The sequence below is a fragment of the Petaurus breviceps genome, unplaced genomic scaffold (genome assembly GCF_028583685.1).
Source record: "Petaurus breviceps papuanus isolate PSGF00001 unplaced genomic scaffold, PetGlider_PUasm1.0 125, whole genome shotgun sequence".
In the NCBI taxonomy this organism is placed as follows: domain Eukaryota; kingdom Metazoa; phylum Chordata; class Mammalia; order Diprotodontia; family Petauridae; genus Petaurus; species Petaurus breviceps.
Genome location: NW_027185653.1, coordinates 10637601 through 10645690, shown reverse-complemented (window position 1 = coordinate 10645690; position 8090 = coordinate 10637601). Strand labels below are relative to the sequence as shown.

At 35.4% G+C, this 8090-nt stretch overlaps 1 pseudogene; it reads left to right on the top strand.

Annotated features, from left to right (window-relative positions):
- Positions 1–1253: 1253 nt before the first annotated feature.
- LOC138163378 (guanine nucleotide-binding protein G(I)/G(S)/G(O) subunit gamma-5 pseudogene) lies at positions 1254–1772 on the top strand (annotated as a pseudogene).
- Positions 1773–8090: the final 6318 nt, after the last annotated feature.

Sequence of the window (8090 nt, the reverse complement as noted above, 5' to 3'; positions counted from 1 at the left end):
AGATCATTTTACAAATGAAGACTGAGGCAAATAGGTGTTAAGTGATTTGCTCAGGTTCACAAAGGTAGTGTCTGAGGTCACATTTGAACTCAGGTCCTACTGACTCCTGGGCCTGCACTCTATCCACTTCACCACTTAGCTACCCCTTTTCTATCTAGAATGACATTCAATTATGTTTGCCTGTTCTTTCTAATCAATGCAGCTAATCAGAAAGTGTAGGAAAAATAACCCATCCCAAAGACCAACATTTGAACAAATCAAGAAGTTTCTGTACAAAATGAATTGCAACAAAGATAGTCCAGTGGACATGATGATGACTTTGGTGAGTTTGGAAAATGCTTAGTTCACATTAAAAGCAGACTTTTAAAATTGTTAAAATATGAGCTTATATAATGCAGTATATAGGTATCACTATGTCAAGAATTTATCTGATGTTTTAAAGAATGACTTGGCAATCTACCCACTATGAATTAAACTAAGAGTTCTCAATAGGCATGCATTATATTGAATCTTAAACAGATGACGATTCCAAAGGTGAGGTTCCATTAAGGAAGGAAACTCCTCTGTTTACAGGCAACTATTAATTTAGGAGTCTTTCAACAAATCCAGTAATTCTATAGAGAGAGCAAAGTGATTCTTTCTAACAATTTCTCTTTATGATGCTTAGATGGAAAAGTATAGTAAACACCTAGAAGTGTTGGTGGTTGAAAGAACCCAGGATCTAATGAATGAAAAACAAAAGACTGATCATTTGCTGTATAGTAAGTATTTACTTATTCAAATTATGAAAACTGCAATGATTTTATATAAATTCAACTACATTCAATATGTTTATCAAGCACATATAAGGCACATTGTTAAGCAATAAAGATAAAAAATAAAATAAGACAACCTCAATGATCAATAGAGGAAAATACATGTATGAAAACCTATAATATATTAGAATATGATCAAGTACAGGAAAAGAGGTCAAATGGACTAGCATGAGAAATTCAAGGACGGAGGAATAACTTCTAGTTATTCTCAGATGGAACAATTTTTGCCAGTGAGGGGAAAATGCTTACCTGTCATCTCCATAGGTGACTGTGGCAGCTGAACTTTGTGGAAAGGTTAGATTTGTCAAGCTAGTTTAATGAGTTAACTTAAACATTCAGCTCTATACAAGCATATCAGTAAATAAAAAGTCAGATAACTGGCCAGACCCAGAGAGCCAGGGAGCGAGCGGATGTCTGCCCGACCACCCACAGCCCACCACCCACCACCGACCACCGACAGCGGACCCTGGCTCCTTGCGCCATGTCCAGCAGCTCCAGCGTCGTTGCCATGAGGAAGGTGGTGCAGCAGCTCCGGCTTGAGATCAGGCTCCACCGCGTGAAGGCTTCTCAAGCTGCTGCTGATCTGAAACAATTTTGCCTGCAAAATGCCCAAAATGATCCCCTGACGACTGGGGTATCTTCCAATACTAATCCTTTCTGGCCCCAGAAAGTCTGTTCATTCCTGTAGCAAGATGATCTTAAGCTACATGGGAAGGATCTCCGAATCCATCTTCATATGTGGATCTGTGACGTGACGTGATGTTCTGTGATGTGATGTGAATTGTGACTATTCAAAGGAGAGAGAATTCTGAAGCCTGTACAAAAGTTTAATCTATATGTGTGTGACAATGTGCCAAGTTAATCATGCAAATTTCAACTTGTGTCAGACTTTCTCATCTACCTCTCCGAATTTTCATCCATTTCTGTTTTGTACACTGGCAAGAATACAATAAAGTATTCAGATAAAAGAAAAGCCAGATAACTGACAGGAAAGAGAACTCAGTTATTCAGTCAACAAGCATTATTAAGTTCCTACTATATGTTAGGCACTGGGATAAGTCCTTGGTTTACAAAGAAAGGCAAAAAAACCAGTTCCTGTTGTCAGGGAGCTCAGACTAATGGGGGAGAGAACATGCAAACAACTATCTATAGACAAGAAATCTAAAGTATAAACTGGAGATTTAGGGAAAAACTAGCATTAGGAGGGATTGGGAAAGGCTTCTAGTAGAAGGTGAAATTTTATCTGGGCCTGGAAGGAAGCTGGGGACCAGGAAGTGGAAATGAGGAGCAAGAGAATTCCAGGCATCATGGAGATAGCCAGTTAAAATGAATGGAGTAGGAAGATGAAGTGTTTTGTTGAAGAAGTAGCAAGGAAAGCAAGGAAAACTGGAGGACTTAGAAGCTGGATAAGATCTAAGAAAGTCATAAAATGCTCAAAATTAGTTTTAAGTATTAAAAAAGGCAGCAGTTGTAGTTAAATTAAATGTTTACAGCTTTCTACTTATTATAAGCCATCAAAGGATGAAAAACAAGTTACCTGAATGGTCTTTTAATGTTAAGCATCATTGAAGCAATGGAGCCATGTAGGATTTTTAGATATAAGGGAAGGTTTAGAATAATGTAGCATTGCCATGGACTGGTGTTATTAGGAAAGGTTATGTTGAGAAGGCAGGACTTACAATGAACCTTTAAGATGCATATAATTTGTAAAGCCTGTTGTAAAGAGGAGGGCATTCTAGGTATAAGAACAGCATCAGGGAACACTGAGTCAAAAATGAATATAGCATCTATGGAGAATAAAAAGAGTTTGTATCTATATATTGCCTAACTCATTTGTCTAAGTCAGATAAAATTGACTACCTTTTTGCTATAACTTACTGAATTAATGGGTTGGTTGAACCTTATGTAAAGATACTATCTAATGTGGAAAAACAAGTAAGTTGAAACAAGTTCAAATTTTTAGAGCTGTTTTTATAGACTATAAACTGAGGTACTCATAAGGACTAAAACTTTGTACAGACTCTCTCAGTAATGAAAAACTTCAGTTATCATCAGTGTTCCCCTTTGAATACATGTACCTCAAATCAATATAGCCATAACACATAAAAATATATTAAATGTCCAATCAGCAATTAATGAAGTTCTTCACAAAAGAACAGTGGTCTACATCATTTAAAAGCATTTGGACCACAATAGGTCCCTGCCCAAGCTCCACTTAATGGCCATATTTTGGGCCCTCCTCGCTTAGAGTAAATGTCAATGGCAGCTGTTTCTCTCTGGAAGAGCAACTCTGAGGGTCTTCCCATCCCAGCTTGATGTTTTTTTTTTTCTCTTTTATACTTAAAGGGGCCATCCCATGACTCATTTCTTAAAGAGACCTATTCATTGAATGGACATTACCTCACTATGAAAAGGACTTTGTCTAAAAGGGCTAGGGTTGCATCCTATTGCATCCCATTGCATCCTGGGTCATCTCTTGTCATTCTAATGTATATCTGGCCACTAGATCCAGATGACTCTTTAGTAAAAGTGATGCTGATGATCTTTCACAACCCTCCCTCACTTAAAATCAAAGTCTATTGCAAGTCATGTCATCATTTCCCTGATGTCATGGTCTTCTTCAGAAATGAATGACAAACACAGCAACAACAACATTACCAGGGTAGATTACGAATATGTATACAAACTGTAACCTAATGAATTCCTGAAAGAGTTATGAAAATTTTGTCCTATTTCACATGCTGAAATAACTGTAAATTCAGATTTTTTTTTTTGCTATGATTAGATTCAAATAAATATTCATCCTCTATCCCTCCAGGCGATCCCATAGCTCTTGCAAACCAAATGAGTATTAAATGTACTCAGTAAATCACTATAGTTGTTATAGTTTCTACCCTGAATTTAGCATGGAGATCCTCTCTAGGGTGTGGGGGAAAGGAAGATACAAAGGATAAAAAAAGAAATTTACATGATAATTTTGTTGTATAGTTAAAGGAATAGCAAGTTGTCCACAGTAGATTTACAACTTAATGTGCAATTATCTTTTCTTATTGTACGGTTATGGAAATGCTTGTTTTATTCCATAAACTAAAAATAAAAGAAAAATATATGTTTATGGTATTGCAAACTTTTAGAGTGTAGGAACTGTGTGTGACTGACTATTCAATATCAGTTCACAGAATAATTCCACCAGGTAGACACAGAAAGCATGGGGCAGGAGGAAGAGGATAAATCAAAATAATGAATGTCTACTTTGCTATTTGCTTAGAGCATGAGGTTTAAGGCCAAGATGTGCCATTTGTGATTTTTCTGTGCAATAGTCTCTCCTTAACCTCTAACTCCATCTTTACAATGTGTGACATTAGTCACAAGAGTGTATATGGATCAGTGCAGATCTATTACAACTAGAAAAACAATTTAAAGTGACCTACTTTCAGTATATGGAAGCAATTCCTGAAGATAAATAGGAATGTTCTACAGGGAAGGGAAGGAGAGAGCAGAAGGAGGAGGAGGAGGAGAAGGAAGAGATAGACAGAGGCAGACAGAGAGACAGAAATGGTGAGACAGATAGAGACAAAGAAGGCTCTTTGGGTAATCTCATAAAATATGATAATTACCAATTCTCTTTCACATGTAAAAACAGGCGTGTTACCCAAACAAGTTGCAGATGACCTAAGACAAGGCAAACCTCCACAAGCTCAAAGTTACTTAAGTGCAACCTTCTTTTTCAGGTATGTTAACATGACTTGATTTAGAATTACATTTCAAAATACAACAATATAGATAGTCCTACAATTTACATGTTGGTTTTATAAGGTGAGGAGTACATAATGTCTAGAAATGGAGAATAAAACACAACTGTTTAAATAAGATATCAACAGAGGTTTATAGGCTGACATTTAAATAGCACTCAGAGTTGATTGGTGTGATTTGGTTTTGATTTTTAATTTGTTTACTTTTAATATAAATGTTACATAGAAATATACCAGTTTCAGTGAGCTAAAAGGCATAAATTTTAGCAAAAATATCATAAAATTACTCTAGAAAGGTACATTTTCACCTCTCAGAAAATGTGTATTTTAAATTTTGAAGTAAATAGGTCACTTAGTTCTTCATTGCAATAAGAAAGTTAATGTTGATAATGCCAGCATCATCACTGAAGCTGGGAATACATTTTGCTTGAGGGCAACTTTATGAATTTCAGAAAAAAATCCATAAAATCTCAGCTCTAAACACTGACATGGAAAAGACCAACATTTATATTTGCATAAAAGCATCTTGCTAAATCCAAAGCATGTAAGAAACACTGAGAGTTAATGTGATTATCATAATTGAACAGATATTGTGCAATTAATTGAGTAGCTTGTTCAAAGTGATTGATGAGGTGGCTTCCAGAGTAATATTGCAGAACCCCTATGTAACACCCAGGACAACACCAAACAAATGTCTAGATTAAAATGACAGAGGCACTGAAAACCAACTGAAAAGTTGTTAAATTCCTTAACAATTCAATTAAACAAATGTTTATTAAATACCAACTGCATCCTGGGCAATACTGCTAGGTGCTGGGATCTATCATGTATATATTATGCATTTGGAAAGTTTAATCTAAGCAAATAGTTTTCCTTTAAAAATTATTTCAGCCTTGTACAACTGGTTCTGTATGTGTAAATTTTTAAATATTCAAGTAAACTAATTAATAAAGAGAAACAGACAGTCTAAATGTTTGGAGCTAATTTTCCTTCAATTTGGCCAGATTGAGTCAGGGCTTTGGTTATGCCATTATAATCTTGCAAAAAGCATAATAACTTTATTTTAAAACAATCAGCTGGTTGCCAATTGAATCCTTCTGAGTTGGTTTCTTATAACTAAGGGAAATATTGAAAAAGAAGACAGCTATGCTTATCAGAACTTGTCACATACCTTGCCTGACTTAACTATTTTCTATCTTCTGTGCCTCCCCGTGATATTGTTGGCTTCACTCAGCTGTCTAGCACCAGAATACCATATCAAGTTACAGACTTCCTCAACAAGCTGTATGCTAACTTTGATGACATTATAGACAGCTATGATATCTACAAAGTAGAGACAATAGGAGATGCATGTGAGTAATTACCAAGCTGATGTTTTCCCCGGGGGATATTAATAATGGATTGTAGTTGGAATAAATCTGGAGATGAATAGGAACGAATAAATAATATATGTGACAATTCAATCTACCTTATTAAGGTAGGTTATTATGATTTTATTATGAAAGAAGAACTCAGATTTAATTTAATTTAATTCTTGCTAGCCTATTTTCTAATTTTATTTCTTGACATCAGATTCCCCAACACAAAAAGATACAAAGGTACAAAGATTCTCTGAACCTTAATTTATCCATATTCACCTTGTCAAGATGATGATTGAATAGGTATCAAAAGAGCAGTGAATCAGTGACAAATATTTAAATTACTATAAAACATCCACTTTGTAATTTTTCTTAATTTAATTAAGGGCATTTATAGAAATAAATATGGAAGAAATATTACTTTTTTTTAAAACTAGCCACTGAAAATGAATTTATAGTATTATTTGATTTTTTTTATTTAGAATTATAACGACAAATTGGTCAAATGCCAAACCTCTTAATAAGTTATAAAAAAGGATACATCACTTATTTGATGTCTTTTTTGATTCTGACATTTTTCTTTTGTTTCCCATTTATTATTGGGAATTACATCAACTTATAAAGATTGATAGTCATTTTTTTATTAAAAAAAACTTTAATTTATTAATTTGTTTCCTTTTAGTTTACAGGATTCAATTCCACAATTCCTTGAATTTCACATTTTGTCCCCCTCCCTCCCCTCCCCCCATGGCGGCTTATTATCAAGTATAGGATCTGTAAATACTTTCACATTATACAATGGTCAGGTTATAAGGATGGATTGTACCAGCTGGAATGAAAAATGGTAAAGAGGACATAAAATCCAATAAGAGAACAAAAAAGATCAGGTATTTTGCTTCCACCTGGATACAAATTTAGTTCTTTCTAGTTCTTTCTCTGGATGCACGTTTTTCTCTCCATCATGCGTCTTTTGGGACTGACTTATATCCCTGTATTGTTGAGAAGAGTCCAGTCTATCAAAGTTGGTCATCACACATACGTTGTGTCTGTAATTGTGTACAAATTCCTCCTGGTTCTACTCTTCTCACTCAGCATCAGTTCTTTTAAGCCTCTCCAGGTAAATATGAAGACCTCCTGCTCCCCGTTTCTTATGGCACAATAGTATTCCATAACATGCATATACCACAACTTGTTCAGCCATTCCCCAATTGATGGGCACCCCCTTAATTTCCAATTCTTTGCCACAACAAAAAGAGCTGCTATAAACACTTTTGTACATATGGGTCTTTCTCCCATTTCTATGATCTCTTTGGGGTATAACCCTAGGAGTGGTATTGCTGGATCAAAGGGTATGAAAGTATTTATAGCCCTTTGGGCATAATTCCAGATTGCTCTCCAGAAAGGCTGGATCAGTTCACAACTCCACCAACAATGCATTAGTGTTCCAGTTTGCCCACATCCTCTCCAGCATTTGTCATTTTCCTGTTTTGTCATCTTAGCCAATCTGACTGGTGAGATGTGGTACCTCAGAGTTGTTTTGATTTGCATTTCTCTAATCAATAGTGAATTAGAGCATTTCTTCATGTGCTTATAGATAGCTTTAATTTCTTTCTCCGAAAACTGCCTGTTCATATCCTTTGACCATTTATCAATTGGGGAATGACTTGTATTCTTATACATTTGACTCAATTCTCTGTATATTTTAGAGATGAGTCCTTTGTCAGAGACATAGGTTGTAAAGATTCTTTCCCAATTTCCCACCTCCCTCTTAATCTTGGTTACATTGGCTTTATTTGTACAGAAACTTTTCAATTTCATGTAGTCAAAATTATCCATTTTACATTTTATAATGTTCTCTAATTCCTGTTTCATCATAAAGTCATTCCCTCTCCACAAGTCTGATAGGTAAACTATTCCTTGTTTTAGCACACTGCTTACAGTATCAACCTTTATACCTAGATCATGAACCCATTTACACTTGATTTTGGTATATGGTGCTAGATAATGGTCTATGTCCAGTTTCTGCCATACCATATTCCAGTTTTCCCAGCAGTTTTTGTCAAACAGTGAGTTCTTATCCCAAAAACTAGGGTCTGGGGGTTTATCAAACAATACATTACTGTAGTCTTTGACTTCTGAATCTCGTGTGTCTAATCTATTCCATT